Raw genomic sequence first — 24,915 nt, forward strand, 5'->3', positions numbered from 1 at the left:
TAGGCGAAGGTCGGAAGCGTCTGTGCAGTGTGCTGGCGAGGGGACAGGCTCTCCAGCCACCCGCCAGTGCATTCATTACGAACCCCATTATGAATTCTTTAAAGCCGAGTTCCATCTACACTGAAATCATACTCTTATCAAAGGATTCAGTTTTGCATAGTTAAAAAAAACACAAATATCTTGAAGATTTTGACATTTTTATGAGGTGTTAATTTCCTCCAGAGATTAATCTAGTTAATAATACCATTAACTATGCTTTCAGGTCATGCAGGTCGGCTGAATTTGGATGCCAACGTGCGCAAACTCTCAACAACAGCTTTTCCTCTGGTTAAGGCTGCACGAGCATACTGCCGCAGCTGTATACGTTCGTGAGTCACCATCTGCTCTGCCGCGTGTTTTAGTACATCCTCTTCAATTGGAACCAAAAGTAAAGTCAACTGTATATGCTAAACTATTCAATATTTGTAATGAAATTAGACCTAAGGCTCTCAATATTGGTGATCCATATAGAAATAGCTTGAATGTTCTGAATTCAAATAACAGTTTTTTTAATTTTGATTGGAATGTAGTGTTTCTTGACTTTGAATTGTTTACCCTTTTATAACTCTATACAGTGTATACTGTATACAGTTTAATTACTGTACTGTAAGTTTGTAATGCAACGTGATTCGTCCATTATCAAATCAGTCATTTCAGAAAGATAATCCTGCTGGCAGATGTTTCGAAAGCTAGAGACCGCACAAATGTATTTTTATGTGCTGAACGTAGTAAGGATCTTTGACAGTAAGGAAGAGAAAAGCTCTCCCTGCTGAATCAAGATGGAAGGCTACGGGAACTAAGTATCAACACCAAGAATGACAAAAAAGATCTTGCATAGACTCAATTCGGGAAATGTCAAGAATGATGAAAAATTCTTGAGGTGAGTTGTGTACAAAACTCCAGTTTAAAACAATGCAGTCGTACAGTATCTTGGTTTACGAGTTTTCCCATAAAAAATAAAGAAAATTCACATAAATAAACATATGTAATCAGATTTAAAGGTTTCGTAATGTAAATTATCGACAAATTATAACCCCTATCGTCAGAAATAAGTAAAAGATTAGAAATCACAATGAAAAGTAGAAATAGCCGACAAATTAACTCACACTTCCGTACCTTTGGTTGGTGTGAGATGAGAATGACCTTCACTATCACTTACTGAATCATTTGATTTATCCTTTTTCAATATTAAACTTACCCGATAATCATGTAGCTGTCAACTCCGTTGCCCGACAGAATTCTATGGAGGGATACGCCAGCTATCACAATACTAGAAGGGGGTGTACTTACCAGCGCCACCTGTGGCCAGGTACTCAAGTACTTCTTGTTGACACCTCCTCAATTATTCCTCTGTCGTGCTTCCGGCAAGACGTTCTGGGATACGCTTATGATCTTCGAGTATTTTCACGGCTAATTGGTGAAGTATACTCTCAGATTTCGGCTGTCGCTTTACTGGAAACCTTCTTATATTAGCTAGATAGCTTTTATATAGTCCTGATTAACGGTTAACGATCTTTTGCTTGATTTTGGAACCCCCTTTTGGCTAACTCTTTGGATTCAAGATGTCTGACATTTCGCAAGCCCCCTCCCATAGACGATGTAGGTCTTGCAATAGGCGTATTCCGAAGGCCTCGGTAGATCCTCACACCGCTTGTTCTGACTGTAGGGACAGGCCCTGTCAGTTAGAAAATCGATGTGAGGAATGCGCCGGACTTTCGGAACTGGAATTTGTCCGTCTTTTGAAATATTCAACTAAGTTAGAGAGAGGTAGAGTTAGGAGGAGTTCTTCTCACTCTTCACTTTTTTCCTCACCTCATGATCCCCTACCTTTTCCTACCCCTGTAGTGGCTACCCCCGAACCTACTGTTTGCCCTCCGCCTGATATGTCTGTTGTTTTGCGTGCTATTCAGGCCTTAGGCGATAAAGTAGAGTCAGTGGTAAGTGATCATAAGTCTCTGATGGCCGAAGTCAAGGAACTTAAGGTCAAGAGTGCAGTGGGTGGATTTAGTGCCAGTGCTGTGACGAGTGCTAGTGTCAGTGCAGTGCCAAGTGCTAGTGTCAGTGCCAGTGTGGTGCGTGAGGATACTTCTGTGCGAGCCAGTCGTCCTCCCAGTCCGGGACCTCTTGCAAGCTCCCAAGCCCAGGGGAGAAGCAATGTCGAAGGGCATAAGGGTTCGGCAGGCCTTGTTAGGCGCACAGAAGTATCCTCGGTGGTTGCGGGCGTGTCTTCCAAAGACCGTCACTCCCACCTGCAGACGATTGAGCCCGTCTTTTTCTCGTCCGCTGATCAACTGTCAGGGAAGAAACGTTGGTCTCAGGTCTCGAGACCGCTTAAACGCAGAGTCCAGTCCGCGAGTGCTCAGCCAGGTTGCAGTCATTGGCTCAGCTCTGACTCGCCGCAGTCATCGGTCGACTGCACTCCGCCCAAGAGGAGTAAGGTTCTGCCACAACAGAGCTCGACTGTTAAGGCTTTACCTCAGCCTACTGTAGTTTCTGCCGACCCCAAGTGGACTCTACTTCAGTCCATGCAAGCTCAGCTTTCGGACTTGATGCGTGAGTGTCGGGCTGAGAGTGTTGCGCCTCCGCCTCCGCCTACACTCCCTCCGCCTGCTCTCGCTCCGCCTGCGCTCGCTCCGCCTGCGCTTGCTCCGCCTGATCGCAGTACCACCTGCCAGGCGTACGATGTTGAGCCACTTTCTGAGTTTGCTGTTCCCAGTGGTGTTCAGCCTCCGCCTTCTTTAAGGCAACCTTTACTATGGGATCAGGAGGATTATACCTCTCTTCCTCCGCCTCCCCTTGCTGCTCCACCAGTGGTGCAACACTCGGTTGAGGTACAACAACCTCTCCCGTCCATGAGTCAGTCTCCTCAGCTCTCGCTGCAGCGAGCTCAACCCTCCACAAGGCAAGCACCACTACACCTTGGCCTTGCGCCTCAGGAGCCTCAGCTTGCGAGACATTTACCTTGTTCTGCGCAGCCTCAACCTCATCACGCTCCGCTCACACCACAGGAACAGGAACTTGCTACTCCGCTTCCACCAACCGCTCAGCAAGCGCAACCCTTGGGTTCAACCACTCATGCTAGGAGTCAGCCTCCTCCACCCATGCGCCTTCCTTCTGCTTCGTCTTTTATTCAGCCTTTGCAGTCTGAGCCTCAGGTTCTCCCTCAACAGTTACTTGAAGAGGAAACCACTAATATTGTTCCTACTCGTTCTGACTCTGCTGTTCAGCATTCTTGTCCGATCTCTTCGCTACACTCTGGTGATGAGGCGTCTGATGATGAGGAGGCACACCTGGATCCCTCGTCAGACGTGGATGAATCCAAGCCTTCTCCACAGTCTATTGACTTTCGTAAGGTCTTGGCTCTGCTTAGGGAGGTTTACCCAGACCACTTTGTCTCTGCTATTCCCCGCTCTCCGCCATCTGAGTTTTCGCTGGGCATACAACAAGCTAAGTCCACCTATACTAAGCTAGTCCAAGCAAGGTCCTCTAAGAGAGCGTTAAGGATCTTAGGGGAGTGGCTGCAGACTAAGCAACACCTTGGCAAAACTTCTTTCATGTTCCCGCCGACTAAGCTCACTTCGAAAGCGAGCGTTTGGTATGCCACAGGAGAAGCACCAGGCTTGGGAGTACCTGCCTCTGCCCAGGCTGACTTCTCAAGTCTGGTAGACTCGCCTCGGAGAACTGCAATGAGGCGCTCTAAGGTTTGCTGGACCTTCTCAGACCTTGATCACTTACTGAAAGGAGTGTTTAGAGCATTTGAGATGTTCAACTTTCTAGACTGGTGCCTGGGGGCCCTCAGCAAGAAGACCTCTCCTGCGGACAAGGATTCTGCCATGCTATTAATGTCCTGCATGGATAAGGCCATTAGGGATGGATCTGGTGAGCTTGCGTCGATGTTTGTATCAGGGGTTTTGAAGAAAAGGGAACAGCTGTGTACCTTCCTTTCCTCCAGCATTACACCTTGCCAAAGGTCACAACTCCTTTTTGCTCCGCTCTCGAAGTTCCTCTTCCCCGAAGAGCTGGTTAAGGACTTGTCTGCTGCCCTGATACAAAAGGACACACACGATCTTGTAGCCTCATCGGCTCGTAAGTCTAAGGTTGCTACCTCAGTCCCCAAGACTTATCGCTCCCCAGTGGCTGATACCCCTGCTACGAGGTTCATACCGCCCTTTCGTGGTAGAGCCCCCAGCCGAGGAAGCTCCCGTCCAGACTCTTACAGGAGCAAGTCTAGGAAAGGCTCCAGGACATCTAAAGGAAAAAACTGACTCTCCGCATCTCCAGACAGCAGTAGGAGCCAGACTCAAGATCTTCTGGCGAGCCTGGGAGAAGAGAGGTGCAGACGCCCAGTCTGTCAGTTGGCTGAGGAACGGTTACAGGATTCCATTCTGCCTCAAACCACCTCTGACCACATCGCCCATCAACCTCTCTCCCAACTACAAAGAAGAGGACAAGAGGCTAGCATTGCACCAGGAGGTGTCGCTACTTGTGCAGAAGAAGGCAGTGGTTATAGTCCGGGACCATCAATCCCCGGGCTTCTACAACCGTCTCTTTCTTGTGGCCAAGAAGACAGGAGGTTGGAGACCGGTGCTGGACGTCAGCGCGCTCAACGCGTATGTCAACAAGCAGACGTTCACGATGGAGACGACGAAGTCGGTCTTAGCAGCGGTCAGGCAGGAGGACTGGATGGTCTCGTTGGACTTGAAAGATGCCTACTTTCACGTTCCTATTCATCCAGACTCCCAACCTTTCCTGAGATTCGTTTTTGGAAAGGTTGTCTACCAATTCCAAGCCCTGTGTTTTGGCCTAAGCACAGCTCCTATGGTCTTTACTCATCTGATGAGGAATATAGCAAAATTCCTACACTTATCGGACATCAGAGCCTCCCTCTACTTAGACGACTGGCTGTTGAGAGCCTCCACGAGTCGTCGCTGTCTGGAGAATCTCAACTGGACTTTGGACTTAATCAGAGAACTGGGTCTATTAGTCAACATAGAAAAGTCTCAACTCATTCCCTCCCAATCCATTGTGTACCTGGGAATGGAGATTCGGAGTCAGGATTTTCGGGCTTTTCCATCGGCCCCCAGGATAAGCCAAGCCCTAGAGTGCATCATGAGCATGCTGAAGAGGAGCAGTTGCTCGGTGAGACAGTGGATGAGTCTCACAGGGACCCTTTCATCACTGGCCCTGTTCGTCGAGCTAGGGAGACTCCACCTCCGCCCTCTTCAATTCCATCTTGCAGCTCATTGGGACAAGGGTTCGACTCTCGAAGCAGTCTCTATCCCAATCACCCAAGAGATGAAGACCACTCTCCTGTGGTGGAAGCACAACCTCCTTCTCAGGGAGGGTCTATCGTTGGCTATTCAGACCCCCAATCTTCATCTCTTCTCAGATGCATCGGACTCGGGCTGGGGTGCGACCTTGAACGGACGGGAATGCTCGGGAACGTGGAACGAGGAACAGGGTTTACTCCACATCAACTGCAAGGAGCTACTAGCAGTTCATTTAGCCCTGTTGAACTTCAAGTCCCTCCTGCTAGGCAAAGTGGTGGAGGTGAACTCAGACAATACCACAGCCTTGGCTTACATCTCCAAGCAAGGAGGGACCCATTCGAGGAGCCTATACGAGATCGCAAGGGACCTCCTCATTTGGTCAAGAGGTCTAAACCTCACTCTGGTCACGAGGTTCATTCAGGGCGATATGAACGTCTCAGCAGATCGCCTAAGCAGAAGGAATCAGGTCATTCCCACGGAATGGACCCTCCACAAGAGTGTGTGCAACAGACTTTGGACCTTGTGGGGTCAACCTACCATAGATCTGTTTGCCACCTCCATAACCAAGAGACTTCCGCTGTACTGTTCCCCTGTTCCAGACCCTGCAGCAGTTCATGTGGATGCTTTTCTACTGAACTGGTCCCATCTCGACCTGTACGCATTCCCACCGTTCAAGATAATAAACAAAGTTCTGCAGAAATTCATCTCGCACGAAGGGACACGGATGACGCTGGTTGCTCCCCTTTGGCCTGCAAGAGAATGGTTCACAGAGGTACTTCAATGGCTAGTCGACATCCCCAGGACTCTACCTCTAAGAGTGGACCTTCTACGTCAACCTCACGTAGACAGGTTGCACTCAAACCTCCACGTTCTTCGGCTGACTGCCTTCAGACTGTCGAAAGATTCGCTAGAGCTAGAGGCTTTTCGAAGGAGGCAGCCAGTGCGATTGCCAGAGCAAGAAGGGTTTCCACTCGTAGAGTCTACCAGTCTAAGTGGGAGGTCTTCCGAAGCTGGTGTAGAGCCAATTCAATATCTTCTACCAATACCTCTGTGACCCAAATAGCTGACTTCCTTCTACATCTTAGGAATGAGAGATCCCTTTCAGCCCCTACGATTAAAGGGTATAGGAGTATGTTGGCTTCAGTTCTCCGCCACAGAGGTTTGGACCTTTCTTCCAACAAGGACCTTCAAGACATTCTTAAGTCTTTTGAGACGTCTAAAGAGCGTCGTCTATCCACTCCAGGCTGGAACCTAGACGTAGTCTTAAGGTTCCTTATGTCACCTAGGTTCGAACCTCTCCAGTCAGCTTCCTTCAAGGACCTTACCCTCAAGACTCTTTTTCTCGTCTGCCTTGCAACAGCTAAGAGAGTCAGTGAGGTTCATGCCTTCAGCAAGAACATTGGTTTCACGACCGAATCTGCAACATGTTCTTTTCAGCTCGGATTCCTAGCAAAGAACGAACTTCCTTCACGTCCTTGGCCTAGATCGTTTGAAATACCTAGCCTCTCCAACATGGTAGGTAACGAACTAGAGAGAGTTCTTTGCCCTGTCAGAGCTCTCAAATATTATCTTAAGAGGTCTAAACCTATTCGAGGACAGTCAGAAGCCTTATGGTGTGCCATCAAGAAACCTTCGAGGCCCATGTCCAAGAATGGGGTTTCGTATTATATAAGGCTTCTGATTAGAGAAGCCCACTCTCACTTAAAGGAGGAAGACCTTGCATTGCTGAAGGTAAGGACCCACGAAGTAAGAGCCGTAGCTACTTCGATGGCCTTTAATAAAAACCGTTCTCTGCAGAGCATAATGGATGCAACCTATTGGAGGAGCAAGTCAGTGTTTGCATCATTTTATCTTAAAGATGTCCAGTCTCTTTACGAGAACTGCTACACCCTGGGACCATTCGTAGCAGCGAGTGCAGTAGTAGGTGAGGGCTCAGCCACTACATTCCCTTAATCCCATAACCTTTTTTAACCTTTCTCTTGAATGCTTTTATTGTTGTTTTTATGGTTGTTACGGTAGGCTAAGAAGCCTTCCGCATCCTTTTGATTTGGCGGGTGGTCTATTCATTCTTGAGAAGCGCCTGGGTTAGAGGTTTTGTAGAGGTCCTTTAGTAGGGGTTGCAACCCCATATACTTTGGCACCTTTGGGTTGATTCAGCCTCCAAGAGGAACGCTGCGCTCAGTAAGGAAGACGAACTTAAAAAAGAGGCAGAGTAACGGTTCAATTCGACTTCCTTACCAGGTACTTATTATTTCATTGTTATTTGAGATAACTGTTATATGAAATATGGGATACTTAGCTATCCTTTAATCTTGTACACTGGTTTTCACCCACCCCCCTGGGTGTGAATCAGCTACATGATTATCGGGTAAGTTTAATATTGAAAAATGTTATTTTTATTAGTAAAATAAATTTTTGAATATACTTACCCGATAATCATGATTTAATCGACCCTCCCTTCCTCCCCATAGAGAACCAGTGGACCGAGGAATAATTGAGGAGGTGTCAACAAGAAGTACTTGAGTACCTGGCCACAGGTGGCGCTGGTAAGTACACCCCCTTCTAGTATTGTGATAGCTGGCGTATCCCTCCATAGAATTCTGTCGGGCAACGGAGTTGACAGCTACATGATTATCGGGTAAGTATATTCAAAAATTTATTTTACTAATAAAAATAACATTTTTTCTTCTCATTCAATTTTTATAAGGAACCTTTTTAGAGACGATTATTTTTGCTCTTACTTTAAAACGTCATGAACATGGAGTAAGAAGAACGTGAACACTGCATGGATGGTGTATGGGCACCGTTTGACTGCTTTCATTTTAGTCTTCTCATTGTTTATCCACATAACATTCCCATACGGTTTGAAATCTTTTCTCACAGATCAAAACAATTCCCATAAACCAAGTTGAGTTTGTAGACTCGTATTCAAAGTTACTCCTAAACCGAGTTACTACTGTGCTGTACTTTATTTCATAATTGTTCCTGACCTATATACAACTATATACAAACCCTTTTGCTCTTTATAGTGGAGATGTATTTTAAAAACAGCTGAAATCAGCCATAAGAATTGTAACAAGGTGTAACTACCCACTGCTAGTCAGCAGGGTGGGGCAGACCAGCTACCCCTGTCACACCCATACTGGTAATATTACAGTGTACAACAACTTTGTTTTGGCTCGGTAGAAAGTAGACGTTCCGTGTCTCTCTTGTTAACCTTAATAAACTGGCCTTTGACTTGATCAATTGACCCTGGACTTCCCTTAGCTGTGGATACTATAGCTTTTAGTGAGGCAGCAGTGCCCTCCACCGGGAGAGTATCTCTCCTTGCCACCTGCGGCAACTCCTGCCTTCCTTTAGGCATTCGGGTCTCCCTGTTTAAGGAATGGCTTCCTAGAGTAATACAATTGGAGGCATAGTAGCAGCGCGCACAGTCTCCCCACGGGTTAACCACTGTGTTCCCCTCCGAGGCTCTGGAGGTAATGCACCGATAGAGTTCTTGTGCCCTTAGCTGCAGCTCTTTCTGCTTTTTGTTCGCTTTCTTTCCTGCAGCTCTGGCGTAAGAACGAGAGCAGTTGCAGACTGGTTCCCTTCAGGGCTACCAGTTGGGGGATCCTTTTGGGGTTATCCCTGAAACTAACGCAGGGTACGTTTCTCAACTGGAGCTTAAGCTCGTTGACGGGAATCAGAGAGAACTGCTTGGAGGTCCACCTCCATGTGTCAGGCATCCTTCCCATTCGTGGTAAAGACACCCTTCCCCACTAGGAGGTATCAGGCGGCTATCTCATCCCTGGGAAAGGCGTCCTTGCGGGTGCTTCCACAAGTGTGTGCTCGATTCGTCCTTGCCTCGCTCTTGTTCTTCAGAGCATAGCTTCTTGGAGCTAGACGGCGATGTAGTAATTTGCAGACTGTGGCCGGGAGTAGCACTCAGACTATTTAGTGTCAGAATGTCGACCACACACTTACTTCACACTACTTAAAAGATTTGGTGGAATGCCCCCAGATCTGAGCAAAAGGGAAACAATCAGGAAAGAATGGGTCACTGGGCACCATCCCTTGATTTTATTTCAAAATGAGAAAAGATAAATAGATAAAAGTTATGTTTACTAATTTGAAAAAAAATAATAGTTACCGAAAATTAAGTAACACAAAAGACACTCTTTCTAAGGGTAAGACAAAGTAACCTTTGATGAGGTTGTCACAGTTGGCACATCTTAGTTATATGCTCTCTTGTCTATGGGCTTTGCATATCGGTACATCTCCGGATGCAAACATTGTCTGCCCTTAAGGACTACAGTAAACAGAATGTCAACATGCCACATACATTGTTTGCCAAAATGGAGTAAACAATGTCAACATGTCAACCACATTATTTTAGAAAGGCATCTAACACAACTAAATTTTCCCTCGCTTACCCATACGAGTCCAAAGTCCCATAATTCCCGCTTTTCTTTTTCAAAATAATATTCTCTATTGAGACCTGTGCAACTAGAAAACTTCTTATGTCTACTACTCTTTCCGCAGGTAGCGTAGCAGAAGTCCTGGGGGTTCTAGCATCAGTTAAATATTTAGTACCTTCTTTGCGGATGGAACACCATCAATAACCAAAGAAGGCCACGACCTTCTATCAATGTTTGTTGGATTTACACTGAGGGCGGGAGTAGCATTCACATGTATTTCCCTCCACCTAGAAGGAGTCTGGACGGAAGGGGTTTCCTTCTCAGAGCTGCGGGCGATAGCTGACTTCTGGACGGGTAACCTGTTGCCCACACTGTGCGACATGGTGGTTAGTCGAGCCAAGTCTCACGAGCAATTTCCCTTTGGGGTCATCTATGAGTCTTGTAAGCTATGACGCTGTAACACTTCAGGATTATTGCGTACATCGTGACCGTTGGGCACAACAAAGCTCATAGAGTTTTGTGAGGCCAAGCCCTTTGGGACCTGGGCCTCTGAGTTTTGACCTCTCACAAGGGAAAACCTGCCCTTCTTCTAGTTCAGCACAACCTTATTCTTCTCCTTGTGAGCAAATACCCTCTCTGGTAGGAGGGCATAAGTACCTTGCTGCTTCATGATGCATCAGCCTGTGTTAGCAAAGACACTAGTCTCACAGAGAAGTCATGCGCATTGTTGCACACCCATCCAACGAGGGCCTCTGTCTAACGAAGGTTTGCTTGCAACCCAGGTTAATCGCCATATTACTCATAGTGAATTGGCGGGTCCCTACTCATCAGCCCGCAGAGCTTCAGTTTTGCTGTTGTCTCAAGTACATGTGAATAACTTTGGCAAGTTTTAAAAGAAGCAACCTGTGGTTCGCATTGTTATAGGCTGCTGTTAGGTCATAAAATATTACCCTTGTGATTTTCCCAAGCTCAGAGCCATCCTCAATATACTGAGTGAGGCTAAGTACCTGAAAGCAGCAGGATCTTCCTGCCTGGAAGCCAGCCTGCTCTGGTGTCAGTTGATCTTCGACTGTGGGAGGTAGTGGGACCATCGTCACCTGTTCGTATAGTTTATATAAGGTGCAGAGGAGAGATACTGGCCGATAACTCTTAGGGATCGTTGGATCTTTGCCAGGTTTTAGCAAGGCCACAACTTTAGCTTCTCTCCATAGTTTTAGGATCTTGAATGTTCTTGCAAAGTTGTTAAGAAGTACTAAGGCTCATGATTTATTCTTGTTGCCAAAGTGCAGCATTATCTCAAATGTGATGTCATCCAGACCAGCAGCTTTTCCAGGTTTATGGTGTTTCATGGCTTCCTGGAGTTCCTCAACAGTGAGTGGTTTCATCTCGTTATTCTCTTTCATTTCATACTTCATTCTTTTGTGATATCTTCGTTCTTTGTCATATGGCTTCCCATTAAGTGAGAGTTGTTTTGCGCCCGCATTAGGTGTTACTGTAGCTATTCTCGTTTGGGAGTTCCTATCCAAGTTCAGTTTACTGATTGTTTTCCATGCTTTCTTACTGTGCTGGCTATCAGTTCTTGCCATCTCTCCTTTTTCTCATTGGCTACAGAGGCTAATAAAAGTTCTAGTTCAGTGGTGCTTTAGACAGACGGCTCTGAATTGTACTGTTGAACAGGTTGGCCTTATACCACCCACCAGCTAATGACCCCCAGCTCGTTATGAATTTTAAGAGCCGACTTCCAACGTCGCAGAAATCAACCTCTTGTTAAAAGTCTCAGGTTTGTTTTATTAAAAAAAAACGGATTTTGAGCGAAGCGAAAAATCTGTTTTTGGGTGAGATAGCCATGTCGTCCTGATGGAAGGTTCCTATAAGTAGCTTCCTAGGGTATATTTGACTACAGTGATATTCCCAGAGAATTTAACTTAAGGTCTCCAGAATTCTAACTCCTGGCGCTAATATCCTTAAAATTTCCTTTAAGGATATCGCATAATATCAGGGAACGTATTCTTGACACGCCACATAGCAATCTGCACCCCGCATAGCGTTTACGCTTCGAGGGGGAAAAGTGGCAAAATAAAAGAGGAGCCGTTAATAAGGTTCCCTTCTTCCATTACTGTTTGAGTACTCAGATGGCGCCACCATCGCCGCCATCTTTATTCCTAGTAGCGTTGAGCCGGTACTACAGATACAGTTTGTTCCAACACGGAGTACTTACCTCGAACTACTTTCTTAGGAGGATCTGGATCTCCTCATTCTACCGACCAAGAATTTTGCGTAGTTCCCCCTTTACTTTGTCGGGTCGCTCCGGGGCGGAAGGATACTCGCCCTGGGGCGACCCGGGGTCAGCGCGTGAGGCTGCGCTTGTCAGATCGTCAGTAAGCGTCTGGTCGCGGCGTAGATAACATCTCGCTGCTCTCTCTCTTATCCCGTCCGATCACCTTGTGTACCACATGTTCCTTTGTGTTCTCCATCCCTTGTGTTCCCACGTGTTCCTTTTTGCTCGCCATTCCTTGTGCTCCCACGTGTTCCCGTGTGTTCCTTCCCTTGTGTATCACGTGTGTGTGTTATCTCCCTCACCTTTCCCTTGTATTCTTGTGTCGTTTGCGTGTTGCTTTCCGCTATGGAATCCCAGCGTCTCTGTCCCGGGCCCCAAGCTGGTAAGTCTTGTGGAGCCTGGCTCTCTAAGCCCAAGGTCAACCCACACCCGCTGTGCTCCTCGTGTCGGGGGAATAAGTGTTCACCTTCCTCCACGTGCCAAGAGTGCGAGTCTTGGCTGGAGATGCAGTGGACTTTGTTCTCCAAAAAGAAGAAGAAGGTATCCAAGAAATTGCCGAAGAAGCCAGGCCTTTCCTCGCCGCGTACGTCGCCCTCAGCGCAGTCGGAAAGAGGTTCTCCTTCTCCTTCCCCTACCCAGAGTAGGGGACGAGGTAAGTCCGTTGCGGAGAAACGACCCATTGCTGTTCCCCAAGAGTCTGATGTCGGGGAATCTGTGGAAAAGGGGCCTACGCAGACGAGTGGGGAGTCTGCTAGTGTGGCGGAAGTATGTGTTGTAGACGATGGCCTGGTGCCCGCAGGACCCGTCTCAGGTGAAGACCCGGTGTGGGGGAATCCCGAATTGGCTCCTACCCCCACATCGTGGCAAGGTTTTTCAGGTTCAGCGGGTTCCGGGGATGGTCGGGACAAAGAAAGGCGGCCCACGTGTTCATCCGATCCCGACTCCATTGTGTGGACGGCGCCTAGGACGCCCTTCAGGTTGTCTGTGAGGAATGAGGAGGAGTTCAAAGGGTGGTTCGCCTCTCGGCCCGCTATCCGCTCACCCCCAGCGCCCTCGGCTACGCTTCCGCCGGACTTCATGGAACCCTCGACCCCGAGATCCAGACCAAGGACCCCTAGGAGGATCGTCATTGAGACGGACGACTCGGCGAGCTCCTATTCTTCAGACAATTATTCTTCCTACGATTCCTACTCTTCGGCTAGTTCCAGCGGACGTGACTCCAGGAGGAAGAGGAAGCAGTCCAGGAGGAGGAGACCGAGCTCACACGCCAGCCCGGCCAGGAATAGGTCGAAGTCCTTGAGGAGGAGATACAGGAGGAGGAGCTCCCTGAGGAAAAGGTATATCACGGTGGTTCGCCACCGCCGTGAATCCAGCAAAAAGGTCGCCACTCCAGTGCCTACTTCGGTAGCCGCGGGAGCCGCTTCTGTACCATTGCACAGTGTCTCTTCGGCCCCATCCGCTCGTCGGGTGTGGCCGTTGGCACACTTTCAGTTGCCCCGACCTAGTAAGTCGGCGGCTCCACCCGTGTGTCGGGAACTTCCGCTGGTTAGACCCAGCGGCTCAACTTCATCACCTTTCATCACAGTGGCTCTGGCCAAGTTCCGGGATACGCCGCTGTCACAACCATCGACTAGCACCGCCCGGGTTACCTCAGGAGGAGGTAGACCCATGACGGCTACCTCCGCCCCGGCGGCTCTACCTGTGACGGAGGCACCCGCTCCATTGCTCCGCCAGGAGGAGAGGGATGCCTCCGCTCCCACGGATCCCTCCGTGATCGATGAGCTCTCCGACACGGAGGTACAGATTGTAGACGAACTTCTGGGAGCGGGCCAGTGTTCCCCAGACGAGGTCTCGTCTTACTGTAAGGTTTTGGCACTTATCCGGCGGCACCACAAGTTGGATAAACCGCAACCAGCAGCGGAGCAAGCTTTGCTCTCAGGTCTGGGCAGGATGGTGGACAATCCTGTCTAGTAGAAACCTTCTCTGACTCTACCGTTAGCTCCCGATGTTGCCCTGGGGATGGAGCATGTGGACCGTTTTGTTGCAGGCCCGAAGAACTCGTTGAGGGCACAGGGTTCCTCCAAGCTCCTGCCAGGTCTTAGGACCCAGAAGAAATTCTATGTGCCCGACGGGCGTCACTCTGGGCCCCGCACGGTGGAGGAAGCGGTCGCTACCCTGAACCAGGGCAATCCGGACGAGCGTAGCCTGAACGCACCGGTGGCCTTCTCGCAAGCGGAAGCTGCCATGATGGAGGACACGTCTCAGGACATCGTAAATGTCACTTCTTGGTTGGACTGGTGGGCGTGCACCCTAGCAGGCTTCCAGCTAGCTCACGCCCTGTCATTCCCCGTGAATCAATCACTCTTACAGGAACTAATCCGCTCGGGGGGCAAGGCCATGAAGTTCCTAACTTTTTAGTCCCTTACCCAGACGGCCAACTGGGTTCTGAGGAGAAGGAACACTATTCTGAGCAGGTTGCCCCGTAGACTCCCCGAGAAGGAATCGAAGTTCCTGAGAAACTCTCCTGTTTGGTGTGAGACGGTGTTCCCCCTACAAACAGTGACTGAGATGATGGAGAGGGTCAGCAGGATGAAGGTTACAACCGAATCCAGACAGCAGTTGGCAAGACGGCTCCCGGTGAGAAGAGCCACTACAGACGGGCCTACCCGCCTACGCCTCCAGCTAGGCAGGAAGCTTCTACCTCTTATTGGCACGAGACCCCTCGGCCCTCCAGAATGAGTGGTGCCCAACCTCAGGCCTCCTTTAGGCCAAAGTTCACAGGCTCAAGGAGAGGCCGTTCCGTCCGTCTCCCTAGGAGGAGATAGGAAGAGAGGCCCCCTACACCTTCCCACGCCTCAGGTGGGGGGATGCCTCAAACACTATTGGCAAGCATGGCGGGACAACGGAGCCGATCCGTGGACGGTGACGGTCCTCAGGGAGGGATACAGGATTCCCTTCCTGCCAGATCCGCCCCTGCTTATTCCCGAACACCTGGCAGAGTGTCTCACGCCCAAGGACTCAGTGAAGAGGACAGCCCTACAAACAGAAGTGGAAGCCATGTTGGACAAGGGAGCTCTGCAACCGGTTCACAAGCCTTCCCCAGGTTTCTATAGCAGGCTCTTCTTGGTGGAGAAGGCGACGGGAGGTTGGAGGCCAGTCATCGACCTCTCGGCCCTCAACAAGTTCATTTAGAAGACTCCCTTCAAAATGGACATGCTGAAGCCTTGAGAGAAGGGGATTTCATGATGTCCCTGGATCTCAAGAATGCTTACTTTCAGATTCCTGTTCACCCCTCCAGTAGGAAGTTCCTCAGAGTAAGGTGGGGCGCTCAGACTCTGCAGTTCAGGACTCTCTGCTTCGGTCTTTCGACGGCTCCACAGGTCTTCACGAGGGTGTTCGCCCTAGTTTCGGTCTGGGCAGACAAGCAGGGCATCAGACTGATAAGGTACCTCGACGACTGGTTGCTTCTTTCAGCCTCAGAGGCATACTTAACGTTTCAAGGTTCTCTGCTGTTGCAGTTCTGCAAGGACCTCGGGATCACGATCAACCTCGAGAAGTCCCAGTTAGTCCCCACCACCAGGATGACGTACCTGGGGATGGTACTGGACTCCCAGCTAACGAGAGCCTTCCCCTCCTAGGAGAGGTTGAGCAATCTAGACCAAGTGATTCGCCCATTCCTAGCTGGCACTCCGGTGAGGGCCAAGGATTGGCAGAGGCTAGTGGGGCACCTAGTCTCGTTGGAAAAATTAGTTCCACAGGGCAGGCTCAAATTAAGACCGATCCAGTGGAACCTGAAGGATTTCTGGTCAGCGGAGGAGTCCCCGCAGAAGGTACGTTCCGGTGTCCCCCTCCTCCAGGGACACTCTTCTCTGGTGGTCTGACAGGAGTCACACGTTGAAGGGAATTCCATTCGGCTCCGCTCCCCCGGAGATGCTGCTCTTCACAGACGCATCGAAGGAGGGGTGGGGAGCACATCTCCTTGAGGAAATGGTCAGAGGAGGAAAAGGCCCGGCACATCAATTTCCTGGAGCTCATGGCAGTACGGAACACCCTGGCGGAATTCGCCCGTCTCCTCCGGGGGAACTCGGTGGCACTCATATGCGACAACGCCACGGTGGTGGCATTCATCAAAGAGCAGGGAGGCTTAAAGTCAAGGGAATTGTGTGACCTCACAGCTCAGATACTGGAATGGGCCGAAAGGAACCACATTCAGTTAACAGCCAGGTTCATTCCAGGAAAAAGGAACGTCCTGGCAGACGGACTCAGCAGGACAGGACTGGTGGTGGGGTCAGAATGGTCTCTGCACCCCCAGGTGGCACAAGAAATTCTCCGGCGTTGGGGCTCCCCGGTGATAGACCTGTTCGCCACAAGACTCAACGCCAAACTTCCCGTATTCTGCTCCCCAGTGCCAGATCTGACAGCAGCGTTCGAGGACGCCTTCCAGCACTCGTGGGACGGTCTCGACGTCTACGCATTTCCCCCCTTCGGGATCATCAGGCAGGTTCTCAACAGGCTGCGACAAGCCAAGTGCACAAAGATGACTTCAGTAGCACCTTGGTGGCGAGAGAGGGAGTGGTTCACGGATCTTCAGGACCTGGCCACCCTTCCTCCTTGGCCCCTGCCGACAAGAGAAGACCTTCTAAGTCAGCCTCACTTCCAAAGGCTACACGAAAACCCCCAAGGCCTGAAGCTTCACGCTTGGCGGTTATCAAGCAACTGCTAAGGAGGGAAGGTTTCTCAGACAAGACTGCTGACAGGATGTCGGGATATCTCCGGAAATCCTCATGCGTCGTATACCAAGCTAAGTGGGCAACGTTTGTTAGGTGGTGTGCTACTCAGAATCTGCGGCCCTTAGACGCTTCGGTCCACAATATCGCAGACTTCCTAGTCCATTTACGGGATGACAGAGTATCCATTCCAAACATCAAAGGAGTCCGTGCGGCACTGGGTCAGGTTTTCCAACTCAAGGGCATCAATCTAGGCACTTCCCGCCACATCTCCATGCTGATCAGAAGTTTTGAACAAATTTGAGACCCCCACTCCTCGAGGGTCCCCCAGTGGGATGTGGCCAAGGTTCTTAGGGCTCTCTCGAGCCCCCCCTTCGAACCGCTTAAAGACATTCTGGACAAGGACCTCACCCTCAAGGCAGTCTTCTTGTTAGCCCTTGCCTCGGCCAAACGGGTGAGCGAGCTCCACGGGTTGTCCTTTGAGGTTTCACACTTGAAAGGGTGGAAGGGCATGTCGTTAAGTTCTTACCAGAGTTCGTGGCGAAGACCCAGAACCCTGCAGTTGCGGATCCCAGGTTCAAAGAATTCTCCATCCCTGCAATTCCGCGCTCGGACAACCCGGAAGACCTGCGTTTGTGCCCGGTAAGAACTATCAGGAAATACCTCGGTAGGACATCCAAACTCAGACCGGCCATCAAGAGTTTGTTCGTTTCCACAGGTCCAGTCAAGAAGGCGGTGTCCAAAAATGCCATATCCTACTGGCTTAGGCAGGCTGTGAAGAGGGCCTGCGAGAGTGATGGCTCCATGGTGCCTGGGACCCCGAGACCACATGATATTAGGGGCCTTAGCACATCCTTGGCCTTTGACACTAACATGGTGGTGGGCCAAATCTTAAGGGCAGGCACTTGGGCTAGACAGTCCACGTTTACAGCCCATTACCTGAAGGACTGTACGAGAAAGTCCCTGGATGCTTTCTCCATTGGGCCGGTCATTTCGGCCATGCAACAGGTTTAGTGATTTGGGCCCCTGGTAGCCCGTGGGAAGTAATCGTAAGCGACACAGGTTCCTCCTTACTCTCCCCCCTTCCTTGCTACCCCCTTTCCTTTATCCCATCCTTTTTCATATCCCCCTTCCAGGTGAGAGGGGTACATTGAGGCACACCATGTCTGGATTATAATTAAAGGTGAGTTGTACATAAGGTAGACTTTTGCGTGCTTTCCCCTACTCTCCTTCCTCTCCCTGGGCAATCTAGACCTAGCCTCCTATCTAGGTCATGGGCCCCAGGATGTTTCGAAATATTCAGAACTGTAAGCCACTCCCTCCTCCTAAGGTATAAGTCTCCTAAGAAAGTAGTTCGAGGTAAGTACTCCGTGTTGGAACAAATCACAAATTTTAAGTAATTTATATTTTTCCCAACAGTACTTACCTCGAACTACTTACGGGTTATGGCCCACCCATCCTACACCGAGTATCTTACAGGAGTTCGAGGAGGACTTAAACATACGCTAACTGGCGATCTAACGAGCGCAACCTCATGCGCTGACCCCGGGTCGCCCCAGGGCGAGTATCCTTCCGCCCCAGAGCGCCCTGACAAGGTAGCGGAGAGAGGGGGAACTGCGCAAAATTCTTGGTCGGTAGAATGAGGGATCCCAGATCCTCCTAAGAAAGTAGTTCGAGGTAAAAGTACTGTTAGGAAAAATACAAATTACTTAAAATTTGTGATATTCATAGAATTGATCCTTAAAATCTGTGGCCCAATTTGCCCTTTTTTTCTTTTCTTTTCCTTGACCAAAGATGTTTTGTGACAAGAGTATTGGATTTATATTTTGTGATTAAAGAGACTATGCATTGTTTAGACACGCTTTGGTTTTTTTTCATTTTGGTAATGTCAACTCATACATACGTTTCTCTTTCAGAAGACAAGGGTCATGACCCTGATCTGTACAGGGGTTACATATCATCACTGTCCATTCATTTTGAGGATAAGTGGGTTGGATATGATGATGAATTATCCGTTCATCTTGGCCTCAAGGATTTTCCTCTGGGAGCAGTGTGGACTGATCCACATCTTATCCAATGATAGGTAAATTCAAAAGTAAATGTTATATGAAGGGTAGATTTTTTATATTAAGAATTCATGAAGTATAGCTGGTATGGAGTTTCTGCTAGGAATAGCCATAGTTAGTAACAGTGTCTCTGTTCCTATGCTGATATAAACTCTTCATCATTTAATTAAGAGAATGTCTTCAGCTCGGCTGAAATGGCCTCTGAGTCATAAACAAGTATCACGTCACTCATTTCTTCGACAGCAACCAGTATGTACGTATGTACTGTCTCTGCTCTCATCTTCCTACTGCTGGACCTTTCCTTACTTTCTTTTGTGATAAGTATTGGGTTTTCTCTTGTAGCTATGTATTACCCCTCTCTCTGTGAGAGTGGAAACACACCCAAAGGTGAGCATTTGGCGAAGAGACTTTAATTCCTATGAAGATACAAACCTTTGGTTCTCAATCTGTTGCGTACCTTTGCTAAGGGCGTGACTTACAGTTCCCCTTCTGAGGAGTTCGTTCACGTTCCTCCTATCAGGAAGACAGTCAAGTTCTTGAACCGTAACTCAACTCTTGCTCTGTGGTAGTGCTCCTTCGTGAGGGACTTACTCGTTTTAGCCTGAATGTTCAATCGTTCCTACCTGCCTGTGTTGAAGTTATCGTCTGGCTGGTGTGCTTGACACCGCCAGAGTGTCACTGGGTGTGACCCCTGTGTAAAGCAGTCCCTGTGCTCCCTTGCGACAAAACTCCAGTGTAGATGTTTTGTGTTTTGGGAAGGAAGCTGTTGTAATTTACTCCTGCAAGAGGGCGCATGATCCATTGGCAAGGAGAACTAGAGTTCTCTCTCTCTCTCTCTTCCTCTACCAACCTCTCTCTCTCTCTCCTCCTCCTTTTTCTTTGTCGAACATTTCCTTTTCGGGAAGAGGAATGTTGCCTAGGAAGACCTTTCGGTACAGTTCCATGGAATTTAATGATCGCTCTTCTTCGGGAAGGAACAATGGATGGTCATTGCCGCTAACTGGTACATTCTGGGTCAGTTTCCGCTCTTGCACTGGTTCTAGGTGAGCGGTCCTTCTGAACCCAACACCTCAAGTGTTTGAGGGTAAGGTTACACATCCTCCTGCTATAAGGGGAGAGGTAATCTTCATATGGTATGTCTCATCGAGAGCAGGACCAGTCTCCTGGTTGTCTCTTCTGGTACTGGGGTGCACCAAATAGAGAGATGGTAGTCACGGATCCTTCCCCCTTGTCTTCCTGTGCTTCCTAGGATCTATCGTCATTTTTCGTGATTGAAAGCAGAGCATTGCCTCACGTGCTTACGAGTACCGGGCTGCGTTCTGTGTTCTTACGAGCACAGAGCATTGCGTCTCGTGCTTACGAATACGGGGCTGTGTTTTGTGTTCTTACGAGAATAGATCCACATTCCCATCAAAGACAATAAGATCATCAATTCTTAAGAAAATGCATAACTGGACTACAACACATACTTCAGCTGATTCGTCCAAAGCTTAAAACGAGAAACTGAAAGATGGACGAGGTCTTTCAGTTGCCGAGATACATCAGGAGAGAGATTTCCTCTATACATGTTCTAACTGTCTGCTTTGTTAGAGCAATTTTTTTTGCTTTCCTTTCGATGCTTTCATCTCCAAGAGGTCTTGCATGTCAGTTGCAAACTGGCAAAAACCTTGTTTGATTCGTTAAATTTTATTGGATATTTTCACTAGTTATTCCTAAACACATATTAAAGAGTACTGTATATAAATTTAGAATTTTATTTAGAAACAATAGAATATTAGAATGTATCATACTAAAGATATAATAGAATTCTTAAATAATGTACAAAAAATAAGTATATTAATCAATCATATTTTATATTTAAAAGTGTGTATAAAACATTTTAGCTCAATTTCAGTGTACAACAGGAAAGGTATTGAAGCAAAACAGGTATTCCAGGATTTTCGTTTAGCAAAGCGTACTCATTATATTTCAGGTCGTAACTTTAAGATTAACCTTAGACTCTTCCAGATCCTGATATGGCAACACTCGTTCATTTTCCCTCTTCTCTTCCAGGTAGTCAACATTAGGTGTCGCAAGACGAAAGGTCAATGTAGACTTAAATGCGTCATGGTCAGTGATGGTGGCGGGGACAAAACCTGTTTTCCCATCAACACTGCGGACATGTTCCTTTTTGAATGTTGCAATGGTGAGGCATATCTCTCTCTCTCTCTCTCTCTCTCTCTCTCTCTCTCTCTCTCTCTCTCTCTCTCTCTCTTTAGCCTTCTACCTGACCCCGTTCTTGCTGCCTTTCTTCCATCTTAACCATCACTCTATTTACAATGTTTTCTCCCAGTGGGACCTTGGCACTGAAGGGCTTTCCTGGCCCCAACATCCAACTCTTATGAATGAGGAATAAATTTTACAAGATATGTTTTTTATATTTGTAGCCATAATTATTATTATTATTATAATCTAAGACAAATAAAACTGTGTTTACATTTATGTAAGTAAATTATTGTAAAAATAAAATTTAGTTTAAAAAGAAATTACAAAATAAGAATCTTTTTAATCGCTTGTTTCTCGAACTAATCGACCTTCGTCTCCCGCAGGTGTTTGACAACTGCGCCGTCACCGTTATGATTTCGGTGGAACCGTTGACGTTTGGACTTAAGATACAGCCGTCCAGGAGGATAAAGATTGACCGAGACCACTCAAGTCACCCCAAGAGGACGCCTTCTTGATCTATCTCTCCATGTTCTCGCCTACTTTCTTGCTTCGAAAATGTTAAGAAGGTGAGTGACGATCCTTGCTCTTCGTAGCTGCTTAGTGTCATCTGTGTACTTTGTAGGGTACACTGTAAGCATTGCTAAATGGTTTCAGGATAAAGATAGACGACGCCTTCTTGATCTATCTCTCCATGTTCTCGCCTACTTTCTTGCTTCGAAAATGTCAAGAAGGTGAGTGACGATCCTTGCTCTTCGTGGCTGCTCAGTATCATCAGTGTACCTCATGAGTTTGCACTGTAAGCATTGCTAAATGGTTTTGACAGATTCTCTTTCTGTCACTTTTTAACTGTCTGCTTTATCTTCAGTCCCAATTCCTACCCTTCATTTTTCTGTCCATCTTCTTCGATGTTTAAACATAAATACAAATTATATTCCTTTATAACTGGTGGCGGGGAAGACCCACTCGCATGTGGGTCAGTTCGACGTTCACTTCAGGTTCGGCTGTTTTAACTAATTTGCTTTTTCTCATTCTAGATAAATGGGAAATACAAAAGAAGTTATTTTCTGGGTAAGCCGAAAATGTGCGATATGTTTTTGTGTAAACCTGCTGTATTAATCTAGTCCTTCTTGTGACTTTTTTGTTTGTATCTCATGATTAAAAACACAAATGTGAAGATAAACAGATCAACTTCAGACTATATAGATTCTCATACAGTTGATGAAGAAGGTTAAGACTTTTTTTATTTATGTCTTAAAATTATGTCTTAAATTAGTGTGTAAGACATCTATGTCTGAAAGGAAAGTTAATACACAGGGGTATATGTAACAGAAGACATCCGGTAATGGTTTGGGTGTATTATCTCAACACCTCGATAGAATACGAGCGCAGACGTCGGTCTCTAAGATAAAGCAGGGTCTATGGGTGATGTGGAAATTCAGTTTTTGAAAATGACATAATAGAGATGGCTGAACGGGTTAACTTCCAATGAATATCTAAATAATAATTATATATATTACAAGAAAAAGAATTCCATTTTGTACAGATTTTCATAGAAGAGACATCAACTATGTTTGAACAATTGACTGGGGAAGGAATACAAGAATGGTTTTAGAGGTATTTAGTGACACCATGACAGCCCCTTGAGGACCAGATTTTCAATTAAAGAGGAACAGAGATTTAGCATTTGAGTAGAATGACTCTCCCACAAGTCATGGACATTCTGACATTGAGATATCAGTTGACGTCCTTGAGGTTTGATGAAACCTGTATTGAGAGAGGGATAGAAGAGCTATTATCTATGTGTCCCTTCCCCGATTGCCATAATTTCATAAATTTTATCCTCGAGATTAGTTCACCAAACTTGTAACTGGGCTCCATAAGGCACTAGAAGAGTTAGAAGACCCAGGCCTACATGGCTTAGGAGTATGAAGTGTGAAGGAGGTGATGAATAGAATAGTAGGGATTTAAAAGCTCAAGATAGAGACGACTGGTGAAATCTAACCGAGGCCCTTTGCGTCAATAGGTGTAGGAGGAGACAATGATGTTGGATACATTTGGAATTAACAAGTATCAAGTCTAAGGACCAAGGAAACTATAGAAAAAAGGCTTGACCAGGAGTGGCAGGTTTAGATAAAATAAGGATGTGGTATTCACTGTCAAATATTGTTATTATTACTAGCTAAGCTACAACCCTAGTTGGAAAAGCAAGATGCTATAAGCCCAGGGGCTCCAATGGGGAAAATAGCCCTGCTAGGAAAGCAAATAAGGAAGTAAGTAAACTAGATGTCTAAATTTATATCTACTCTACAAAGACAGACTCATGTCAGCCTGTTCATTAAGAAATTTTCTGCAAGTTTGAAATTGAGTATCAGTCTCCCTTGGCAGCTTTTTTCCTTCCTGTAGAGATAGGATTTGCAAATTGACACACGAGGACCAAGTATTTACCAAATTCTACAATAGATCAAGACAAAATTGATATGTTTTCATTTATGAGATTCTACTGCTAGAGAGTTATTGGGTCCTTTGACTGACCAGACAGTACTACATTGGATCCCTCTCTTTAGTTATTTCATATTCTTTCCACATTCTCCTCTGTCCTCATGCACCTGACAACACTGAGATTACCAAACAATTCTTCACTCAAGGAGTTAACTACTGCAGTGGCTACTTTTCTCTTGGTAAGGGTAGAAGAGACTTTTTAGCTATGGTAAGCAGATCTTCTAGAAGTTTTTATAGTTTATATATATGTATGATTTAATCTAATGTTACTGTTCTCGAAATATTTTATTTTTATTGTTTATTACCTCTCATATAGTTTATTTCCTTGTTTCCTTTCCTCGCTGGGGTATTTTTCCTTCTTGGAGCCCGTGGGCTTATAGCATCTTGCTTTTCCAACTAGGGTTGTAGCTTAGTAGTAATGATAATAATATGAAACAGATTTATTACCCCAAATGTTATTCTTAATATGGTCTGCATATCTTTCAAATCATTAGAATTCAATCTAAGTTGTGGGCGTTGTATTCATGATACAAAGAAATGAAGTGTACTTTGTAGTAATGCCTTCTGATTGGAGAAGTTAATGCTTATATACAGAAAGTTCATTAATTGTTTTAATATTCCTAGACTTAGAAATAGCTCACTTATTAGATTTCAACTATAAAAATAAAACAAAAGGTTTTCCTGCTCGTCACAATTTGCAAACTAGACCATTGATCCGTTGACTTTATTCACTCCAAAATATGTAAAACAGAGCATTGAGGACTTTGGTTATTATGTAGGCTGCAAGAACATTCTGTAATGATTTTGATATTGAAATAAGTGATTCCCAGAACAGAATCAGCAATGGAGAAATTACAAAAGACATGCCATAAACATTCACCCAATATAAAAGAATTCCTTCACTGACCTAAAATACAGTGAACACTATGGAATGGCAGGTCATTCAAGTACAGTGTAGGAGAATGTGCTTAAGGGCCGCTCATGAATGGCAGAGGCAAGGGACAGTGACATTGCCCTATCAAACGGGACAATGCCCTAGAGAGACCATATGAGCATATGATCAGTGCCCAGGACCCATCTCCATCCAAGCTAGGACCAAGGAGGGCCAAGCAATGGCTGCTGAGGACTTAGCAGATAGACCTAATGGCTCCCCCAAAACCCACATCCTTAGTTCACAAGAATGGTGAGGTTGCAGCGACCAAAGAAACTATCGAGTTTGAGCAGGACTCGAACCCCAGTCTGGCGTTCACCTGTATTGTAGACCGTTGGACCGTCGACTTTACTTACTCCAAAATGTGTAAAACAGAACTTTGGTTATTACATAGGCTATAAAAACATAAATTTACACTTGTATACCTACTAGTACACCTTAATATCAAAATGAATACTCTGTTACACTTGTATACGTATAGAATTTGTCTAAATAATTAG

The 24,915-nt window shown here is 46.8% G+C and overlaps 1 long non-coding RNA gene across 1 annotated transcript; it reads left to right on the forward strand.

Annotated features, from left to right (window-relative positions):
- The first annotated feature begins 266 nt into the window (after window positions 1–266).
- On the forward strand, window positions 267–18,793 carry LOC137633418 (uncharacterized). Its single transcript, XR_011042210.1, has 3 exons — window positions 267–427; window positions 697–919; window positions 18,631–18,793. It is a non-coding gene; the product is annotated as an uncharacterized lncRNA (long non-coding RNA).
- Window positions 18,794–24,915: the final 6,122 nt, after the last annotated feature.

Source organism: Palaemon carinicauda, chromosome 43 (assembly GCF_036898095.1).
Source record: "Palaemon carinicauda isolate YSFRI2023 chromosome 43, ASM3689809v2, whole genome shotgun sequence".
Lineage (NCBI taxonomy): Eukaryota > Metazoa > Arthropoda > Malacostraca > Decapoda > Palaemonidae > Palaemon > Palaemon carinicauda.